The 22,425-nt window shown below is 39.0% G+C and overlaps 2 protein-coding genes across 5 annotated transcripts in view; one reads left to right on the forward strand and one right to left on the reverse strand.

Annotated features, from left to right (window-relative positions):
• The window catches only part of lsamp (limbic system associated membrane protein), a 666,837-nt gene that overhangs the window by 444,583 nt on the left and 199,829 nt on the right, over window positions 1-22,425 (forward strand). The gene's annotated exons all lie outside the window — the stretch shown is intronic.
• The window catches only part of arhgap31 (Rho GTPase activating protein 31), a 1,181,844-nt gene continuing 1,165,284 nt past the window's right edge, over window positions 5,866-22,425 (reverse strand). Inside the window, exon 14 of the mRNA XM_051926292.1 lies at window positions 5,866-5,876. The gene's annotated coding sequence lies outside the window, so the exon portion shown is untranslated. The remainder of the gene's footprint in view (window positions 5,877-22,425) is intronic.

Consider the following 22,425-nt stretch of genomic DNA (forward strand, 5'->3'; position numbering starts at 1 on the left):
TAAAGGTATTTATGTAGTATATTTCATACATTGAATTCAGCTCAAAATGCATTACAAAATGCAACTTATGAAAAATGTAAAAATAATGATGAAAATAAACATTAAGGGTGGCAGGGTAATGTAGTGGCGAGAGCCACTGTGTCACAAACCCAATGTCTTGAGCTCAGTCCCCACCCCTGGATGTTATCCATATGAAGTTTAGAATGCTGTTCCAGTGTTGGTGTGGTTTTCCACCCACAAACCCCAGTTTGTTTAAACTGGGTTAGCTGGCAATTCTGAGTCATTTGTGTGTGTGAATGGGCTCTGTGATGGCCTAGTGCTGTATCAAGGGCTGGGTTCTGCCCATTGCTGATTGGATTGGCTATTGCTTTCACTTACTGTATGTCAGTTTGATAATGATAATGAAATTTTATAATACTACTAGCTTAACTACTACTGATAATAGTAATATTAATAGTGGTAGGAAAAAAACAACCATATACTAAGTGCATGCATTTTCAGCCTGGTTTAATAAAAACACTATGAAAACTGCCTTAAAATGTATAGTTTTTCTGAGACCGGACCACTGTTCTTCCCTGCCATAGAAATGTCACCTGTCTCTCCATCCTACTTAAAAAAATTTGTGATGGTGGGTAGTCAGAGGGTTATTTCCAGGATGAATTGCAGAGAAGCAGGAGCTGCATTGCAACATTAGCTCCATTTGCACCTCAGGCAAACTAAACTTGCACTCTTTTTGCTGCCTGGATTATAAAGACTTCTTCTTCTCAGCTAGACATATTGTATGCAGGACATCTTTTAAACATGGAAGGCGACATGCAACATGACACCCTGTCTTCCCTTTGCCTTGTCTCTTTCCACCATATTTAGCAGCCATATCTTAAGTCAGATAACTGAAATTCTCTTTTCTCTACTTGTGCTTCTTTTAGGATCTCCCTTATCAAACTCTCGGAACATTTTTCCTGACTGAACACCCTATGACAGGGTAGTGTCAGCTAAAAGCATGTGTGCACTATTTGTGTGTGACTCTAAACTGACCTTGTCACTGCACCAGTCTTACCCACATTATACAGCACGTCACCTACATTTCAAGGAGAAACATGCAGGAGGAATGACAGCCACCACTCTGATCTATCTGAACCCTCTCTCAGAAGTTGCCAAATGTAGTAGACTCTGCTCAGTTCATTAATTTCTGCCAAGATGTTTGCCATCCTCCAACTTGCAAAACATTAAAATTATTAGATGATCCTTATTAGTTAGAATTATTTATGAAGAACAGCATTTGGAGAAATATTAATGTAAATAAACCTTATGTGTTCTGTGTTAGCAAATCTTATATTAATATATAGATACTTTGAGGTATAATCAATACAAAAGAAAACATTATAAAAGCCGTTATTAACAGAGACTCTGTTCTAAGAATTAGAAACTTAAAAGTGAGTTGTGCCAGTGACCATGATGTTTAAGGTCACAGGAACGATTAATGTATGCTAAAAAATGCACAATGTAGAATTTAATTCATCCATTAATTTTCCATATCTACTAAATCCAATACAGGGTTGTAGAGCTTGTAGGTTTATGAAAACCAAATGTCAAGTATTTCCGTGGCATGCATAGAATTGAAATGATGTATGATGTAATTTCAATAATTCGATAAATATTTCTGGAATTTCTTGTCAGTGAAAGGGTGAGCTAATTAGTAGATTTGATTAATAATAGGAACAATATATTTTCATTTGTATTAGAATAGTGTAAAAGGCAGAACTTCTTTTGCCAACACACAATGTCAAGAAATGATTCAGTTGAAACCACCTGTAGGTTTTATAATTGTATAAACCAGCTGACATAAAAACCTTTATATCTGAAAAAACTAGAAGTTGATTGCAAGTGACCATTTCCAGACTACTTATAAACATATAACAGATTTCCATTTAACACATAAAAGATAATAACATTATCCACTTAATTAAATTCAAGATGACAACGGATCAAAACCTATTAAGGCGGAACTGAACGTAAAGATGGAATTGACCAGCTCTGAACAGGGTGCCTATGTTTCAGTTAAACTGACCATGAAAAAAATAATTTCCTCTTAACTCCAGCCACTCATCTCAAGTTGTTTCACCTTTTTTTCTTGCATACAATTGGAAAACTTTGAAAACTTCTTAAATATGTCAGACTGAGACACTGGGACAAGTCAGCTACTAATCAAACAAATAGACTTAATGGACTGACTGGTCTCTTCTCATTTGTCAAACTGCTTATGTTTTTGTTTCTGCTGCACTTAACTTAAACTCTCCTTGATTACACTACACTACAAAATAATTTGAAAAAGTAAGACAGAAACAAAAAAAATTACAATGAACGAGCTGAGAAAAAAAATGGATAGATAATTTTGTAAATGGAAATGCAGATCCTACACTTTTGACAACAGTGATCTTCTCACTCTATAGATTAGCTGCCACCAAAATCATCAAAAACACAGTGATTCACTAGCAGCTTAAATCAAATACTATGAAAATTATAAAGGAAACCCCATATATTGAATCTTCTTTAGGGGTGACCACAGTAAAATTAATAAAATGTTCAGTCAGGAAAATAAAGGTAAAACATTTTAAACAATAAAACAATCTTTTTATATAATATGCTACCACGGCTGTCCGTTTGTCTGTCCAGGATTTTAAATCACCTGTAGTTCGCAAACCGTTTCACCCATTGACCTGAAATTTGGTACACATATACTACGTGCCGTCTACTATCCGCTTTCGGGGCGATCCATCCATCCATCCATTATACAACTCTCTATATATTCTAACTAAAGGATCACGGGGGTCTGCTGGAGCCAATCCCAGCCAACACAGGGCGCAAGGCAGGAAACAAACCCTGGGCAGGGTGCCAGCCCACTGTAGGGCGCACACAAACACACACACACCCACTAGGGACAATTTAGAATCGCCAATGCACCTAACCTGCATGTCTTTGGACTGTGGGAGGAAACTGGAGCACCCAGAGGAAACCCACGCAGACATGCAAACTCCACGCAGGGAGGACCCAGGAAGCGAACCCAGATCTCCTAACTGCGAGTCAGCAGCGCTACCACTGCGAGCTTTCGGGGTGATGATTTTTATTACTCTTTTACTTATTTAATTTTATTGTAGAGTCAACTCTCGGCAGCGGCCGTGTGGAGCATGCGTACGGACGCCGTTCTCATCCTTACCACCTTCACCGTCACTTCCCATACCTCTTCATATCATAAATCATTCTTGAGGCAGATTGAATGCCACCTTAAGTGAAAAATTAAGGAAAACATACTAAGTAATTACAACACAAACACTGACTTAATCAGTTTTAACATGAAAAGATGATGAAATAAGAGAAGCAGCGGGCTGCTAGGGTGGAGAAAAGAAGAGCTGCTCAGGAAGCAGCAAGCACATCAACTTCTGAGCAAACGAATGCTAAACATACAGAGAAAGACTATGAAAATATGAATGCTCAAGTCAAGTGTATTCACTGCAAATTATCGTGCAGTCCACCGTTACTGGTTGAAAGATAAAACAAGAGGTTTTCATAGCAGCATAATTAATAAACAAATAAAACTTTGAGTTTTAGTTAAGACTGAATATTATACCCATTAGGCCCTAAATAACAACACATCTACAAAATGTCTCCTTCAACACCACATTAACCTTTAATTCCTAGCTGTGATCTCCATCCTCTCCAGTCCATATGATGCCTTGTGTCTGACATTCACTTGACTCCAAGTTCACCTGAGTTGTGGACTGCAGATCCTTTTGACTCAAGAGTGGTTTTAGTGTCACTCACTACTAAACCATTATCACTTCTGGTTCAGACAGAAATCATTTCTAGCAACAAGATTGTCTCTCAGGACCACCAGTCCACCATTAGTCTGGCCACGCTATCTTGGGCTGCTTTCATATTATGAGCCTCATTGCTCTATTCAGATTTTTTGCACAGGTCCAATTTGCCTATCTTGGTGGTTCACATTCATAAGTACAAGTGACTGTAATGTGTACACATCTGTCCTCCAAAATAGCAGGCATGTGCACATTGATACATTTGTGCACTAATCATCAGCATCACCAACAACAAAAAACGTTTTGTGAGATGACTTGTGGTATAAAAACCAATAAAATGGACACACTTGTAACTAGTGCATGAATCACATTTTGCTCAGGAGGACGGCAAACACTTTGACAGGTATACATGATTAGGTTGAGAAGGTGAAAAAAAGGCAGATGGCTAGATTTTGCTGTTTTCGCACCTATTGCTGGCACTGTTACACCAGGAGATGTGTGGGTATGAGAAAGGTGTCTGCAATGGTGGGACCGTGACTGTTGTCAAAGTTATAGCTCTCCTCCACACTGCCAGTGCTGGCTGATGATCTAACCATTCTCATGGATGGGCAAAAATCGAATACATGTCTGATCCAAGACCACATATTAAAGAGGATGAAATCTGATTTGAAAAGATCAGATTTCTGTATCCACACAGCTCTGAAAACATCAGATTTGTGTCACATTAAGGCAAAAATTCAGATTTAGGTCACTTCAGCCTAGCAATGTGAACATAGCCTTTGTGCCACCCGTTTTTGAATTTGGAGCTGGTTTAAAACTCCATCCCAGCCATCTTTTTATTAATTTACAATCCCATCCTCAGATGTGTTCCTCAGGGCATTGCTACTGGGGTGCCAAAATCTTTTGAGTCGGTACTGCAGTCCCTGTAAGTTTTACAACACACAATATATTCAATATATAGGCATTTCTTATGTGATTTTTGGCTATACAAGATATAAATTGTTGTTGCTGTTGTTATATTCAGAGCACATGATGTACAGTACATACTGTATGCATTAGTGCATAAATGAATTAATACAGAATGTCCCTAAAGAATTATTCTTTTTATTCCAATGTATATAACTGGCTAGAATAAAGATAGACTCAATGGGAAGAGGGATAATTCTGTCTATAGCGATAAAATGGACCCCTGTAATGCTTCTTATCACATGATGTTGGATTGAGCCAATGGGTAAAGGTACTCCAGTACAGGGTGCCATGGTGAAGATAAGCAGCGTTACTTATATTGAACCCTTATTTTACCATCATCATCTTTTCTGCCACAGTATCAAGTGAGATCATGGTCAGTTTTGTTGCAGTACAGTTTACTTAGTGTCTCTTGTGTTGCATTTAATTTAGAGTGGTGTTGCCACTGCTGCAGATACGATGGACAGATGATGGCAACATATAACAGGTGAGGTAGCATCATGGAAGCTCAGTGCAACAGGAAGAGCAGCTTGAATCAGAAGCTGGGCATATCAGTGTTTAGCATCTCTCCTAATGTGGTCACTTTATTCTAAAGGTGAATGGCTCATTTTTAAATCACAAAAAGAACAGAGACTCAATCAATAAGCCTGCAGGGCTTCTGCCAGCTTGCTTTAGGAAAACTCTCAGCAGCCTCCCGCTGTTTAGAATGGATGACCGTTGAGAGGTGGGAGCCTCAGTATAGTCGCTTTCTTCTCTGACCGCAATAGCACATAACTCCCACCCATTTATCAAGTCATCTCAGGGTTCTGCATATCATCCCAATGGCTCCTGCAAGGGAAAGAGCACCCAGCATGGATTCTGCTTGCTAGAATTTGAACAAGGCCCAAAGGAATGGGAAGTAGGCTCACACATCCACAATGAGCCCTCATGGCTGATCCAAGAATAGAAGCATTTAAAGTTAGCCTGATCCTCCAGGCAACTGGTCCTCAGGAGAGAGGGGGCTGTGAGACTCATTAGAAACATACAGTGAGAAATCAGTGCATAATTATCTTTATTAGCCTCTTCCAGCAACGACAAGTTGAGACAACACTCATTAAACTTAAGCTTATGCACGGGGATCGGAAACAGCCCAGTGGTGTTTTTTCCTTTAAGATGACAAATAGCAGAATTCATTTAGGCCATTAGAAGACTGACCTCTGCTGCGACCAGTGTGTTTTACCTGGAGGCTCTCTGTTGGAACTAGTTGAGTCGTGTGCCATTCTGGTGCTGTCCTTGCCTCTGGCAACCTGTTTCCAGCAAGAATGCAAAGCTCACTGGCATAAAAGAAGCAACATACTGACATTGTAAGGTTTCTTGAACTGCTCAACCTGCAATTACTCCGTCCTGGGTATGACGTTAATCTGCATCCATCCCTGCATTTAGGCCCTCCAACCTGCAGGGAAAAACTTGGGGGTTGGTGGCACAATTGGCACTCCAGCCACCATAAAAAAACCTCACACTGTTCCACTCCATCTGAACTGGTGTGGTGCTGAGGTGTCACCTGTTGCATGACTGCACTCGGGTCCTAACCTGGATCCTGAGTTGGTTTGTCGTGTTGTGGGTGCGGCAATGCGCTGTATCAGCGTGTGCTCCTAACCTCCTCCTCAAGTTGTTTGCCCCCTAGTGGAGTATTTCTTCAATACCTGTACATCACTTCATTTTACTGTGTGGTTCTATGACAATTGTTTCTTCTCATATCAGGATGATTGTTCACATTTATGGGCACAGCTTGTAACAATTGATTAACTCCACAATATCATAATAATACTTTAAGAGGTCAGTAAAACATATTTGTAAATATGAACCTGTTATTCCATATAGTGCATCTTTACTTTCTGGGAGGAAATCAAAGTTATGAGAGAGAAAAAAAAAATCCTCATGGACATGGAAAAGGTACAACCCGAGTCACTAGAACTGAGGCGTGAGCACTAGTCACTGTGCCACCATTTGACCATTGTGTTCAAATATCAAGTGTACACAAGAGCTTTGGAGCAGCCAGGTTTTAATGGGCAGATATCACTAATAAGGAGCGCAGAGGCAGATTTGCTAGTTTTATAAATTGGATATGAGCAAGTATAAGCAAAATTATAAGCAAATAAGATACTGTGGCTGATTTTTTTTTCATGTAACTTTTAGTTTTGGATGTTCTCACTGTATGATGTATTGCCCAGTGCCTATTGTTCTGGGCTGTGAACTAGATGGCTGCCAGTTCAATTCCTACTAATAACTCACTGACTGATACTGACCTTGACTGAGCCATTTAGGCTGCCTGCACATTAGCTGTAAAAATGTATAAATATATTTACAGAATCCCTGTGTTTTGTAATTTGCTGAGGTTGAAACATTTACCCAAATAATCCTCTTAACACAATAACAGAGTACACCTAGTTGACATGTTTTTAAAACCAAGTCTTGAAGTGATGGGTGATGGTGCCTTATTTTTTGTGCATTTTTCCACCAGACTCTTCAGAAGTGAAGCCATTGGCCTGCTAGTCCCAATCCCCCCTCAGTGCATTATTTTCAGTTAGAGCAGTTTATTTTTTTATTTTTATCGAATTTATTCTTTACCTTGGTTCCATCAGTTGCTCATTATTTTCACAGAGAATCTCTCTGGCTGAACAGCAACTCAGTGCACTTTTCTGAAAACAGCGGAGAACCATTTTAAGAAATGAATAGATCTAAAATGTGAATTTGGAAGATAGGATTGTGGTAAAAGCTAGAGTGTGAAAAGAATCCAACCTGCAGATAGTCTCTGTGAAATGAAGGTCCACTCACATTTCGCGGCCCTCACTTGTCAACTTTTATTTATTTATCCAATAGAGTCTTTTAGGACAACATGGTGATTTAGTGGTTAGTGCCCAACAGCTCCAAAGGCCTAGGTTTGAATCTTGGCTTGATTAGTGTCTGCCTGTAGATTATAAGTTCTTCCCTCACCTTTCTCTGGTTATTCTGGTGACTCTGAATCCATCCATCCATCCATTTTTCAACCCGCTGAATCCGAACACAGGGTCACGGGGCTCTGCTGGAGCCAATCCCAGCCAACACAGGGCACAAGGCAGGGAACCAATCCTGGGCAGGGCGCCAACCCACCGCAGGACACGCACACACACACACACACAGCAAGCACACACTAGGGCCAATTTAGAATCGCCAATCCACCTAACCTGCATGTCTTTGGAATGTGGGAGGAAACCGGAGCGCCCGGAGGAAACCCACGCAGACACGGGGAGAACATGCAAACTCCACGCAGGGAGGACCCGGGAATCGAACCCAGGTCCCCAGATCTCCCAACTGCGAGGCAGCAGCGCTACCGTGCCGCCCTGACTCTGAATTGACTTTGAATTAGTAAGCATATACAGTGATGTTTCCCGACTTTAATCTGATAGGTTCCCTTTTCCCACTAACCTAGAAATGGAATAGGCAGATTCAATAAATAAACAGATGCACAGAGAATATACTTTTAATCCAAAGCGACTTACAGATCAAGTAATTACACACAAGCACTTAATCAAAGGCACAATGTTGAAAATGTTCCATAAGTGCTGAATGACAAAGCACGTTGAATTATACAGCAGCACTCATAGACCTTAATCCTTGGCTCAAATATGGGTTAGGGTGCCTTCTGTGTGGAGTTTGTATGTGCTCGTGAGTTTTTTTAATACTTTAATTTCTACCCACTATTCCAAGACTTGCTGTTAAGCAGATTGGACGGATGGACAAGGCAATATCCTTGTAAATAAAACAGGTCATTAATTTTACAGCTTTTCACAGTTGCGATTATGATACGTAGTGCAAACACTGCAAGAAGTTGTATCACAACTGCTCCAGTTGTTGTAAGGCAAGAAACAAATAACCACAGAGACCCTATTAGAAATGTCAGACACCAAAAATTAAAGGAGTCTTCATACAAAGGGTCATGGAAATTTACAAAAGAAACAGACATTTAGTTGAAGCACATTAAACAAGTTAGAAAATGTATGCATGACATAACTTAGTTAACTGAATTCAAACCTAAAGTGTTTTATATTTGCTTATTTATATCATCATTGTTAGTTACCACATTTTTATTTATTAAATAATATTCAAAAAGACTGGTAATAGAATGTGATTATGAATTGCATAGTGAACTACACTAAAACCATGCTTTCCAACAGTTCTTTACAATATCAAGTAGTTAAGTAACGCTGCCCAATAAAACGTGCTTTCTTAGACAGCAGATTCCAGTTCAAGTGATGATAAAACGGTACTGACTGAAGTGCAATTGTAAGTTGTTGGAGGGTCTGTGACTAATGGAGGGTTAAGATCTTTGTTGAAGTACCAAAGTAAAATTTGTGGCTTCTTTGGACCATAATGGAGAGCAGTTCTGGAGCTTTACTGATAATTTTTAGTCTCCAAGAAATATTTGGTCATTTTAACATGCAGATAAAACAGCTGAATGCTGAGTACATTGTTTGTGAACTCTGTGCTTTTTGGGTTTTTTTTTGCGTTTACCATTAATTTACCTCAAGCTGCGGAACAACTGAGTTGGTGTGCAAGAGACTGGTGAATGCGTTTCTCCTGGCATTTAACTTGCTTTGATAGGAGATCCATTTTGCCACCAGGAATGACTGTCAGATAAATATAAGCAGAAAATATACAAAATATAAAAGATGGAGTGACCCCTCTAAATAAATTTTAAAGAGTAAACTACCATATATACTCAAATATAAGTCGGGTCTTGAAACCTGAAAAATTATAAAATTAAACTCCGACTTATACACCCGTTCAAAAATACGACACTTACATTTTTTTTTCATCTTCTTGCCTTCTCCAATCTCGTGCCAGTTTCTCAGACATAAATAGAATTTTGTTGCAGCAGCGCAGTTACCAATTTCTTTTGCTACTTCAACGACGTTTAATTTAAAGCCAGCTTCATATTTTCCTCTGATCGAATGCTCCATCGTAGATAATAGATGATCTTACAATAAAGGAGTATGAGATACATAAAACACAAATCAGTGCAAACGTCGCTTCGGAATAGTTTGGGTATTACCGTGTGGTCACATAGGCACAATAGAGAGAGAGAGGGGTGAGGAGCACGTGCTGGTACAGCGCATTGGCGCACCCACATAGAAGGAAAAAGGCAGTGTGCTCCGTGGTTACTCTGTCATTTGGGTGTTAGCGTATCATCATCTCTTGGACCAATAGCGTGAGTTTTCCGCATTCAACTTATACGACCGACATTATAAAATACCAGAAATTATATAGTAAAATCAAGTTCTGACTTATCCGCGGGAGAACTTATCCGTGAGTATATACAGTAATTCTTAGTTGAAGTTGTACAGAGTGTTTCTTTGTTTAAAGATAGATGAGTTCATAAATTCACCAATACAGTACTTTTCAATGTGACATTTTGAAATTTCAAAACTTTGTACAGTGCACTGCATTTGAAATATCTCAAGGTAAATTGAACTTTCCCAACAAATTTCCTTAAAGCATAACTGTGCCAAATTTCAATAACTTTTGGACGGATGGACAACATCAACAATTGGAAGCCTAGTTACTTCATGCGAACACACAGACAGAAAGACATGGCAAATACTGTAGGTGTTTTTTTGTATTAATATGCAAATGCACCTAAAAATGTCTTACATTCAAGTCCATTTTAAAAAATGAATCAGATTCACTGATTCTGAGTGTATTTGGGAGTCTGCTGCGTGTCTGAGAAGAATGTTTACTGCCAGGAGATAGAACAGCGGCAGGTACAAGAGCAAGGAGGAAAAAATCAGGAAATTGGCCTAAATGAAGAAAAAAAGAAAAAGTCAGTGATTGATCATCAAAACCAAATTGTTTGCCATAAACCGAGTCAAAAAGAGTTTAGCAAAGAGTCAGGAAACTGAGAATATATAAGGGTATACAATAGTGTATGGAAAAACTATTGCCCGTGATGTTGACCTTTATATGGTCACTTTAATGACATCATCACAACAAGTCATTATGTTATAACAATGGCTTAACAAAATGTCATTGCCCCCCTTTTTTATTTTATAAATTATAGCATTATTCAAAACCAGTTACAGAAGTCAACTAATAATGGATTCTGATTCTTTGTATTTTAAAACTCACAGAAAGTCAACTCTGAACCTTGGGAAAACTGCAATAAAAACAAAAAATTTTGCCATTTTGTTAAGTCCAGTATGTTTGCAGCCACTTAAATATCTAGTGAGTCACCACTTCCACAGATGTCAAATTCCATTATGTGGCCCAGGTTCAAACGCTAATGACAGCTGCTACTGGTACGCAATATAGGGAGACAAAACAAGAGCATGACCTCTTCACATGAAGGAGGGATATTTGGAGAGTTACTGGACTTCTGATTCATTTTTTTAAATGTTATTTCCCATATTATTTATGTGGTTTCCTTCTGGATCAACAAAGTATTATCTATCTATCTATCTATCTATCTATCTATCTATCTATCTATCTATCTATCTATCTGTCTGTCTGTCTGTCTGTCTGTCTGTCTGTCTGTCTGTCTGTCTGTCTGTCTGTCTGTCTGTCTGTCTGTCTGTCTACAGTAAAGTAGATCTCAAACCAACAAGAGACGAGGGTACACTCAATGACTTTACGCTCATTTTTGTATAGAAGGATGCCAGAGATATGCATAGGGTGTCCCCTAAGCCAGCTTATGGCTTTTGAAAGTAAAGAGCATCAGTGAGTCGTCAGCAACAACAGAATGAAGCTATTCAGTTCTTTTTGGTTTTGTTTGAATGTTCCCAGTAGGAAACTGTTTGGCCAGCTAGACGCCTCAGTAGGTTTATGACCAGAATTCTTTGATTGAAGCAATTTGCACATTCTGTCATGTGATTCATTCCATGGCTCCAAGTATGCATGAATGTCTTTTGTTAAATAACAGTAATTAGAGTTCCATTTTAATAGTAGATCATACAATATAAGCATTTCTTGCAGTTAATTGGTGATTATCAAAGTGGAATAAAAAGAACCCCCCTCTTGCAGTTTATAAAGTGTCCACACTGTTAATGTGCTTTCAGATTTGCACAATAACTAAAATGATGGGGCTGTTATTTATATTTACTGAATAACTTATAACATAAGAATATTGCTATCGCTAAGTAATCGCTAATACTAAAACTGTTGAGCTTCCCAGATACTGTCTGACCAGTCTTCAGAGCCAGATGGGTGCTCGGAATGCACATTCAGTCGATGAAGGCATTCAGATTGGTTTAGGAGGGCAAAAGTGACTAGGCTCATTGTGGCAGCAGCATGTGTGACACATCCATCATCACTGGCTCTTCTTACAAGAACTGATATGTATGAAAGTTTATATTTGGCAAAAAATTATTTTTTGGTTTCAGTACTACTTAATGGATTGGGTGTTTAATAGAAGGTTGACTGTCACTGTTATTTTCAGAGGCAAGTCACTCTCTCAATGAGAAGTCACTCCTTACAGTATACTTCAGACTTCCCAGGTAAAAGTTTCAAAACACTTCCTTGTTTGAGCAGTGGTCTGATTTTAAACATCTTTATTAAATGAATTGCCTTACTTAAGTCGGGATTCCACTGCTACTGAGGTTTGTGTCCCCAAAAGATCAGTTGTCCTTTCCCACTGTCCACCCCCTTACTGCACAAGTACATCACAGGTGTCCAGAGGTGTCTGGTTAGAGAGTTACTGGTGAGCAGCATCAATGGTCTGCTATTCAAACCCGAACTTTCCTTTGGTATCGGAAATGACACAGGAGTTGGTGAATAGCTGCTGAATTTAGCCTCTCCACACATATTCATGAGATTTCTCACATAGATCCTGGGCTGTCTTGTGGTGTGTACTCTCCTCCTTTCATCACTACCTTAAACCTGACACCTTAACAACAGACAAAAAGCTTCAGTGGGCTTTGCAGCAATTTGCATTAATATCTTAATTTACAGTCCTGGCTCACATCCGTTGTCCAAATTTGAACATATATAGGACTGTGGAAAGCCAAAGCAAAATTTAACTAATATTTAAAGCTGAATGTGTGATTATCATTTTCTAACTTGCTTAATCCAAACCAGGTTCACAGCTGCCAATTCCAGCTAGCATAGGTCGCAAGGCAGGAACAAACCCTGTCCATCGAAGGGAAACACACACATTTGGGCCAATTTAGCGTTGCCAATTCACCTAACCTGCATGTCTTTGGACTGGAAACTGGAGCATCCAGAGGAAACCCAAACAGACACAGGGAAAACATCCAAACTCCATTCAGGGAAGACCCAGGATGTGTACCATGATCTCCTTACTGTGAGGGCAGAGCCACTACCGTACCACCGTGCTGCCCGATGTGTGTTTGTTTGTATGTTTTTCAAATCCACACCTATCCCCATCAGTTTTTGAATAGATCTACCATTCGTAAAGGAGAATACCATAGGCTATGTTTCATTCAGAAATTTGACTGCATCTGTGCTTTATTAGGGAAGAGCCCCTAGGAAGCACTTTTGGGACTTGGTGCAGGTATGCAAAGTTGCTCCCCACATTTGGTTTAGTCATTAAAATTTTGTTTTGGGGCCAAAATGTTTATCCTTGGGGAATTTATTTTGTGTCTGCATCTGTGCTTTACTCCTCTCTGGGCAGTGACTGGTGCCGCTTCTAGTAACATACAGTAGTAGGCACCTACCGAGGCCCTGGACTCATATGCATCCCACAAGACTTGTGTAGCTCACTTGGCAGCATATTTTGACACTCCACAACTGCCAGACTCTCCATCCTGCCATGGTCTGTTCTTCCTGTTCCTTGTTTAGTCTGCACTCTTCATACTACTTTCCCCTTTCCTCCCTTCACCTTATGAAAATTTAAACTAAGGTGATTTTACAGCATTTTATGTGTCATTACCTTGCCATTTCTGCTGGGAGAGGTCAACAACTTTCTCCTTTTCTGATTCATTGATGTCTGCTGTGCTACTGAATCAGTGCACCTGTATTAGGAAGAAAAAAAATGAACTCGATTATTCGTCCCTGTCAAGATGGCAGTAAAACAGTTCATTAGTGAGACTTCTTGCCCTGGAGGATAAGATCAGTGCAGGTTTCCTTTTATTTTCATTTGAAATCTGGGGCACTACTCATTGCTCACACACATATGCACACCTACTGAGGGGCTATCTACAGCCGTGCATATATCAAATGGCGGATAACTGGACAGTGATGGGTCCCCAAGGACAGCAACTGACGGTGCCTTCCTTAGTTCACCACTCTTGGGAACCCTTGCAAATTCTCACTTTTCATAAAGTAAGCTTTTGCTGAAGTCAAATACAAGTCTCCAAAAAGTCCTTTCTTGCATTTCTAATATCTGAAAACTTATTTATTTTTTAATTTTTTTTCCCTCTGTGCATTAGGGAAAACTTTGGGAAGTGAGACTGCCGAGCAGAAGCGATTTGATTTCTGGGAGACACGAGTGCTATAATAATTCATGACATTCTAATGGTATGAAAATGAGGTGCCAAGCAGTAGCACCTATTGTATGACATATAACCAAATTAAGTGACAAAAGTAATTGCTTTATGTCACATCAGTTTAAATCCGGCTAATCGCCCTTACATTTCCAGAGGAAAAGAAGAGAGTGGATTATTCATGTGGCAGACAGGTAGTCAGGCAGTGAGTGAGCAAGCTGGTCGATACCCAACGTGATGGAGTAGAAGGGTTCTCCCGTAAAGCACACATGTGTGCGTTTGCAGAGAGCTGCCGGGGGGTCGGGATTAATGGTGACCTTTTCTGTTTAAAGGGTTCAATCCATATATCACCTTTCACATCAGCCAGCTTAGTGTAGGATCTCACTGACTTAAATTCATTCCTCTGCGTGGAAGTCAGTGATGAACTTCATTTGTCTGTGTGCACGCATATAGCAAGTACTGTACACTAAGGAGGCCTACTGGAAAACACAGTCACAGAATCAAAACTGTTTACAAAATGGCACACAGGATCAGCGCATCGACACTTACACCATCACATGACACTGTGACAAAATCTATATAAAATGTCATAACTCTCTAGCATACTACACACAGAGTAGTCAGGCACACACACATGATAGGCATTACACACTAAGTTAACATTGACACACATTTTTGCTCTGTTACACACTGACAAAATATGTAATACACTAACTCAAAACACACACATACGATATAACATGCTGACATAACAGAGTATATACAGTACCATAAATAGCATATCCCCCCATATCCCACACAGATATAGTGATGCTGTCTCACAAACTTCATAACTCACTGAAACACACAAATAATCTTTGTACAAGGACACTCCATGTATATAATATAACACACTCTTTTTACTATCCTTTTAGCATATACAGTGTTTTCATAATATTCATATATTCACAGATAGCATGCTACATCACTAACTCACTGAAACTTGTACAGTGTCACACATTCCTTAGGAGTTATGGACTTCACAGATGTTATTTTTGCACTTTTTGGGTATTTACTGATCCAATTTTCTTGTGTTTTGAATTTTAATTTTAATTTTTGCTTTGTGCCATCCCTCACCATAGCCTATCATCTATTGGGGAGGAACAAAAGCTGTAGATTCGTCAAACATTTCCATCTTCAGTTTTAAATGGATCTCAACGTTTTAGGGTCCCCTGATACCTAAAACCATCAATATCTAGATGATGGATGTGTGTCCGTCTGTGTGTGTGTGTGTGTGTGTGTCTGTGTGTCAAAATTATTTGAGGACGGTCTACAGCTAAAAAACTACACGACAGAAAAATAGCAAACTCGAAATTTAAGCCTGTTATGAGATGACGATGTGCTGATTAGTTTTTGAGCCAAACCGGTCAAGAGAAAGAAGCACTCTAGTGGAACCCTCAAATACTGTAATTCTGCAATTAATTGGGAATTCTTTTCGTCAATTTCTATCGTAATGACCTATTTTATGATCAGAAAGATTAGCATGAGAGCAGTAAATAATTACTGAAATGTTATACAAAGCCTCCTGACATCACAGTGACTTAATGTATTTAAGCATCATAACACATTAAACTCATTAATAACTGATAAATCCCAAAATTCTTATATACTCATTGACATATTCATGCAGCATATCACATATTAACAAATACATTATGCAACACTCTTACACACTTGCACAATGACTCACACGCAAAATATGATATTATGATATTAACACACAACTGGCATACAGACATTTATCCCCTAATAATCCCACACAACATCACATACTGTATGAGCTCAACAGCATGCTGGCACACATAATATCGCACATTTGTATGCATTGTCACACTGATGCATACACACCATGCCATGTACATAATTCAATAATGTCACACATATCACAAGCTTTATTATCTCACAAGCATATTGACACATACACCATTGCATTCTCATATACCATACCTTACCCTTATTAACACACATATCAACAACAACATTTATTTATATAGCACATTTTCATACAAATGATGTAGCTCAAAGTGCTTTACATGACGAAGAAAGAGAAAAAAGACAAAATAAATCATTAAAATTAGGGAATACTAATTAACATAGAATAAAAGTAAGGTCCGATGGCCAGGGAGGACAGAAAAAACAAAAAAAAACTCCAGACGACTGGAGAAGAAAAACAAAATCTGCAGGGGTTCCAGGCCATGAGACCACCCAGCCCCCTCTGGGCATTCTACCTAACATAAATGACCAGAGGGGGCTGGGTGGTCTCAGTCCTCATGGTATTCAGGGTTCTCATGGAAGAACTTGATGATGATGGTCATGTGGACTTCTGGCCTTTAATCCATCAATGTAGGGACATCACGGTGCTTTGATCAGGTGGTGGTGGTGCAGATCGCCACCACAGAAAACCGGAAAAAGAACAGAAGAGAAAGTAGGGGTTAGTATGGATTTTAGAGCCACCATGAATAGTTATGATGATTAATTGAATATACAGAGCATCAGGATTAAACTAAATTGAAATTATGAGAAAGCCATGTTAAAGTAATGCGTTGTTAGCAGTTTTTTAAAGTGCTCCACTGTATTAGCCTGGCGAATTCCTATTGGCAAGCTATTCCAGATTTTAGGTGCATAACAGCAGAAGGCCGCCTCACCACTTCTTTTAAGTTTATCTCTTGGAATTCTAAGTAGACATTTGAAGATAGCATATTGATAAACACTTAAAGGCATTAACAATTAGGCACAATATAGCAGGATCATATAAGTGCACATCAACACAGTCCCATAATCTAAAACAAGCACAACAAGCTTTCCAGGCCCTCAATTATTTGTTTAGTATGACAAACAGAATTGACGTGTATCTCCCTTATAAGCATTAGGTAAATGTCTATTCTGTTGTACTCATTTACTTGCACATTTAAAGAGTCTACAACATCTTTAGAATACACTCACACCAGAGTGCTTTTACACACAGTTCACACACCAGACGAGAGTTACAAATAACACCCTTGGAGTCAATGCTATGTGTTCTCCCCCACCTCATGATTCCCTTGATTATTCATTGGTTTGGTGCACATTATTTTTAAATGAATGACTGATCGATTGTCTGAATATTCCACACTAGGTTATTTGATGTAACTTGGGGATTGTGTCAAGCCTATTCTGAGGCTCAGATAAATAGAAGCAACACTACAGGAGGCACTATCACCTGAGAAGCACAGACTACTTTACATCATGTTTTGCATCAAAAATCCATTTTTACAGGCTCTTCTAAGTCTTTGGTGAGCCGAAAGCTGACATCCTAAGGGGTGTGAGATGCATTTGTTTACAGCAGCCATGGTTAGCTGCCGTCATCCTTAAGGCTGGATTTCAGGCAGAGGGTTGAGCAGAAACTAACCTCTTAAAAGCTGATTAATGTTGAATTTTTAAATCTGAGTCCAGATCCAAACATGCCACAGTCCCATTAGTTTCTTATCTATTGAGTTTGTCAGGTTAATTAGGAAAATGCAATTCAGTGTTTGAGGAGGTGGTGAATACTCATCTCCCTCTCTTACTCACTGTTCCTTTATCTGCAATTCTCAGAATTTACAGGACTTTATACTATGAACTAAAACCTTTGAGAGGTGTTGAGGAGTGGAGCTGACTTTTATGATCGGAATCATGTTAATACGTTACATATGTCTGACTGCTTGCTCATTTTCTTGTCATAGTCTTGAAGAAAAAATTATTAACAGTCATTTAAACAATTAAGTTATATAAGGATAGTTTGGTGACACAGTGTTGCTGCGTCGGAAATGTTAGATCCTGGCTCAGTTACAAGTTTTCTTTTACCATGTGTGTGGAATTTAAATTGTTCTCCACATGTTCATCAATATCTTCTCCCCACCAATGCAAACGCATGCTGTTAAGTTAATTGGCAACTCTCGATTGACCCAGAATAAGTGAGTGTGTATGTGTCTACAAGTGTGCCCTGTGGTGAACTGGCATCTCATATAAAACAGAAGCAGAGCTTCATATATACAGTAGTCATACAGTAGTCATCAGTTTCTTTTATTTTTCTTCCTCTTTCTTCTTCTGCTTGGTGGCCCTCCAGTGGCCTAATCCTTTCTTAGATTATCACATGGTCTGTAAGTAACAACTGGCCAGTCCTGCTATTTGCTCCTGAAAGGATTGGGAGTCGGTCAGGTTGAAAATTGGTTGGTCTCTCTCATTTCTCTCTCTCAATCAGTCAGTCTTTATTTTAGCGCCTTTCATAGCAAGTGTCATCTCAAAGCAATTTACAATCTTTCCGCTTTCTCGCTGGATAGATCTCATCTCTTATCTTTCTCTCTCTCTCTCTCTCTCATCTTTCTCTCTCTCTCTCTCTCTCATATACAGGGTGTCCATAAAGTCTGTGTACAATTTAAAATAGTTGTAACTTTGTAAGTATATGTGATAAAAAGAATTTGTAAAAAGGATTAGAAAGCTTGATATATCTAGTTTTTTTTTCATCTTTAGAGTATTTGAGGAACTGAAAATCCACATGAGTCTGTTGAACATGAAAGAGATTCTCCCAAAGTTAATGTGTGGTGTACTTTGGGAAAAAATCGTGTCATAGGGCTGTTCTTTTTTGAAGGGCGAGTTGTTAATGGTGGTAGCTATTTAGAAATGCTGCAAAATAACTTTATTCCTCAACTTGAACAATTAGGACTGATAGAGAATACAGTGTTTCAACAAGATGGTGCTCCATGTCACTTTGCTTTGCATGTTAGACAGTTTCTACATGAGAAATTCCCTTACAGATGGATTGGAAGAGGTGGACCATTTTCTTGGCCTCCACGTTTACCAGATTTGACTCCACTGGATTTCTTTTTATGGGGACATGTGAAAACTAATGTTTATTCAACCAAACCTCGATCTTTAGAAGACTTGCAACCTAGGATAACTGATGCGATTGCTGGTATTACTGAAAATCAGCTTGAAAATGTTTTCTGAGAACTACAGAATCATATTACCCTTTGTATTAGTAATGATGGTGGACATGTTGAAAATTAACAAGAACAATAAAAAATGTAAGTGTTTCTTCTTTCTAATCCTTTTTACAGATTCTTTCTATCACATATACTTACAAAGTTACAACTATTTTAAATTACACACGGACTTTATGGATAACCTTTATATAGATATATATACATATATCTTCCCCCCTCACATTTATGTTCAAGCTTTATATTCATATATTTAATCTGGAAGAGAAGCTGCTGAACGTTTAGCCCTAAAGTTGCAGGTAAAGTTGCCTGAATCACCGAAACATCATAAAGACCTCGCCTCAACCTCCTTTCTCCTCAGCACTTGGTATGGTGTAAGCTGTGAAGGTTCGTATACACTGCATAAAAATGGTCGATTCCCTTGTTATACACTTCTGCCTGCTTCTTTTTGTGTTCAATCCCCTGAAAGCTGCAGTAAAATGATAAAAAAAACTCTTGAATCATTCCAGTCAACTAATAATTATTCATGAATTCAGTATCCATTTATAAATTGTATCACCAAATTGAAATTAATTTTAGCAATGTTACATAGTACTTATTTCCAATGCAGTCTAAGACATTTTCCCATTTTCTTAAAAAAAATTTTTGAACATCCAAAATAATTATAACCAGAAATCTCATAACAGCATCTTTTGCAGTGTCTGCAGCAGGGGTTTTACAAGAACATTTCTTCAATGTTTTCCTACACAACCCTCAGTATGTCTATGACAGATAAAAGATATAGGTAGACAAAGCTAGAATGAGCATAAAAATTCTAAACACAGGCTCACTGTATGGTAAAGCAGCTACGAAGAACCCTGTCAGTGTGCCTGCATACTAGCCACTACACAGAACTGCTTAATAAATTAATGTAAAGATCAAAACAGGGGTTGGCGGGACACCCCAAAATGAACATAAAAGATTTATCAAGCATATAAGACACATAACACTGATCACTTCTATGCTGCTTAATGTGTCTAACCACTAATTAAACAAGACAAAGCCAGCCAACAAATTCATGTTACTGGTAACCACATGGCTAACAGGCAGTTGACCACCACCGGCAAATCAAATGCTTCCCTTTGATATGATACCACTGTATAGTACTAATTACTCATTTAGCCCAATGAAACTCTTGATCTTTCTAGTGTTAAATACGTTTCCCAAAATTACTGTGTTTTGTTAAATGTTAATTGATAATATTTTTAGTAGGCCCAGCCAGGTTTCTGTTAAACTTAGGCTTCAGAGCAGATATTTCAGCTGTTTTCTTTACCTGTTCTTCCATATCATGGATAGCAGGGGACTGCACTTTCTCCGGTCCTGTTCAGCCTATATACATCGGACATCCAATACAACTCGGAGTCCTGCCACGTGCAAAAGTTCGCTGATGACACTGCTATCATGGGCTGCATCAGGAGTGGGCAGGAGGAGAAGTATAGGAACCTCATCAAGGACTTTGTTAAATGGTGCGACTCAAACCACCTACACCTGAACACCAGCAAAACCAAGGAGCTGGTGGTGGATTTTAGGAGGCCCAGGCCCCTCCTGGACACTGTGATCATCAGAGGTGACTGTGTGCAGAGGGTGCAGACCTATAAATACCTGGGAGTGCAGCTGCATGATACATTGGACTGGACTGACAATACTGATGCTCTGTGCAAGAGAGGACAGAGCCAACTATACTTCCTTAGAAGACTGGCGTCCTTCAACATCTGCAATAAGATGCTGCAGATGTTCTATCAGATGGTTGTGGCGAGTGCCCTCTTCTATGCAGTGGTGTGCTGGGGAGGCAGCATTAAGAAGAAGGACGCCTCACGCCTGGACAAACTGGTGAGGAAGGCAGGCTCTATTGTAGGCATGGAGCTGGACAGTTTGACATCTGTGGCAGAACGACGGGCGCTCAGCAGGCTCCTATCAATTATGGAGAATCCACTGCATCCACTAAACAGTGTCATCTCCAGACAGAGGAGCAGCTTCAGCAACAGACTGCTGTCACTGTCCTGCTCCACTGACAGACTGAGGAGATTGTTCCTCCCCCAAACTGTGCGACTCTTCAGTTGCACCCAGGGGGGTAAACGTTAACATTATTCAAAGTTATTGTCTGTTTTTACCTGCATTTTTATTACTCTTTAATTTAATATTGTTTTTTTGTATCAGTATGCTGCTGCTGGAGTATGTGAATTTCCCCTTGGGATTAATAAAGTATCTATCTATCTATCTATCTATCTATCTATCTATCTATCTATCTATCTATCTATCTATCTATCTATCTATCTATCTATCTATCTATCTATCTATCTATCTATCTATCTATCTATCTATCTATCTATCTATCTATCTATCTATCTATCTATCTATCTATCTATCTATCTATCTATCTATCTATCTATCTAGAGAAAGCAGCAATGAGCTCAAAGCAGAATCCCACCATAGGTGGAATGGAAATCCATCATAATGTGCCTATATTAACGCAATTTAGGTTCACCAGTTTATCTGACAGGATGTTTTTGATGGGAGCACATTAGTCACTTTTGAACATAATAAGAACTTTTAAGTCCTGGACTTGGACCCAGCTTAGAATGCAAGGTGTGGCATATACTACTCAGTGCTCCATGTTATAGCGTACAAGATAGTATAATATTCTCAGATCTGCTTAATTCATTTCAGAGTGGAGCTTGTCTCGGCAGCATTGGTCACCCTCAAGAGCCAACAAAGGACTGGGCTTTAGCACAGAATGCCAATATTAAATTCCTGTTTGTAGGTAAAGTGTTAAAAATGCTGTCATTCTCATATTATTAATCATTTGCAGGATAGAGATTGGTCAGGTAGAGTGTTTGTATAACTTCATGTTTTTGAGATTTTGTTATTTCGTTCCCCAGCTTGTGTCTGAATAAAACTAACAGCTAATAAAAATTAGAAGTATAGTATGTGTGCTGTTCATTATATATCAATGTCACACAGACCAGTCAATCAAGGAGAGAACAAAGTATAAGAAAAGCATCATTCAGAGCAGAGCAATGTGGTGGAAAGTGTGTGTGCTTCAGTGAAAGTGGGTTTGACCCCTTGCCTAGTCATGTTCTCACCTTGTACTGTTGGGCTTTGGTGCATACTCCTGTTTACTCTGAAATCCCTAAGGCTTAAGATGATTCGTTAGTA

This window comes from Erpetoichthys calabaricus, chromosome 4, assembly GCF_900747795.2.
Source record: "Erpetoichthys calabaricus chromosome 4, fErpCal1.3, whole genome shotgun sequence".
Taxonomy (NCBI): Eukaryota; Metazoa; Chordata; class Cladistia; order Polypteriformes; family Polypteridae; genus Erpetoichthys; species Erpetoichthys calabaricus.